Here is a 1,692-nt window from a genome sequence, read left to right as displayed (position 1 = left end):
TTTAAACCAAACTCCTTGCGAGTCACAAATTTAAAATTGGAATCATTGTGAGACCTTGGAAAAACAACACTAATCAAAGTCATATTTCCAACACTAGAGCTCGAACAACAATGAAGGCTAACAATTCATAAAATGAAGGAATCTAGGTGTCAACATAGATGACGGGACGAGGAGAAGGGTTCTGTCATTGATCCTTATTTCCAACTCTCCATCAGTGCCTTGGAGAAAGACAAACCGTTCGTAAATCATGTCATCCTTCCTGACGAAGACAATGATCCGAGCCAATGATTGACATAGTTGCTTAGTAATTATTTGATTATGTTGTAATTCATACATTTTGAATTTTCTTTGGACTTATATTTATGTTACTTGAGACAATATCTTAGTGAATTTGCATGACTATCTAATGATTCTTCTCCATTCATCCATTTTTGTCATCTTCATTCTCACATACTTACCTTTCTTCCTTACCATTGTGAACATCCATATTTATGTCCCATTTCTTTCCATGATGTTACACAAATCAACACATGTATCACAATTTTGTAGAGATTTTGTTCAGTTATAGGGTACTTGAACATTTATCCATTGATTCTTTTGCGGTACTTGATAATAATCCCATTGAGTTTGGTGATGGAGAAGATGGTCGAGGATTAAAGGAAGAGATAATGAAATAATGGCATTCAAGTTTCATAGAAATGTCTCGACATATAGAATGAGTGGCTAATGTTGTATTGGAACCCAAAAAAGGAGAGAAACTGAGAATGTGGGTGAACAACCAAAATTTGAACAAAACAAGTCTGAAAGATGATTTCCTCATCCTCACGTTGATGTTTTTGTCAATGGTGTGACCATGAGTCATAAGTTATCCCTAATGGAAGAATATGTGGGGCATCATAGACAACAATGGTGTACGAGATGGAAGTTGTTTCACCCATAGAAGTAGAGATTTCCTTGTTAAGAGTCTTGATGGAAGCAGAGCAAGAAGAGTCAGTATGGGTTAACCTCAAGTATAAGCAATTGCTCATGATTGAAGAGAAAAGGTTGGCAACCATTTGCCACCATGGTCAATTATACCAACATAGAGCGATAAGAGCTTTTGATAAGAAGGTTAGTCCTAGAGAATTCGAAGTTGGGGACTTAGTTCTTAAAAAGATCCTCCAAAATCAAGAAGATGTTCGTGGAAAATAGACCCCAAGCCATGAAGGTCCCTAGATTGTCAAGAATGCATTATCAAGGGTGACTCTGATCCTGCAAGACATGGATGAGAACGTTTTATTCAGACTTACGAACATAGACGTGATTAAGAGGTTATATGCCTAAAAAAGAGAAAGGAAAAAAAAAAAAAAGAGAAAGAAAAAAAAAAGAAGAAAAAAAAGCACGTTAGGTTGAAAACTCGAAAGAGCAACCTAAGCAAGAATTAGGGTATCAATAAAAGCGTGGTAGGTTGAAAACCCGAAAAGGCGACCTAGGAAAAAGTTAACGCAATAAAAATGCATTTTTTTTCTTACGGGTCTGTCATGCTATGGGCGAATCAAGATCACCCTCACGTTTGTGAATCAAGTGGGAATCATAAAAGTTTTGAGTAATGTGGAAATGAGTAAGAAGTTCTGGGAAAAATCAAACAATGTTAGCATATGGTCCAGTTATTCAACTATCTCAGAAGAACAATTGATGGGTGAGCAATTACCT

Source organism: Lupinus angustifolius, chromosome LG08 (assembly GCF_001865875.1).
Source record: "Lupinus angustifolius cultivar Tanjil chromosome LG08, LupAngTanjil_v1.0, whole genome shotgun sequence".
Classification (NCBI taxonomy): domain Eukaryota; kingdom Viridiplantae; phylum Streptophyta; class Magnoliopsida; order Fabales; family Fabaceae; genus Lupinus; species Lupinus angustifolius.
The sequence above is the reverse complement of the archived record's forward strand: the minus strand, read 5'-3'. Positions refer to the sequence as shown.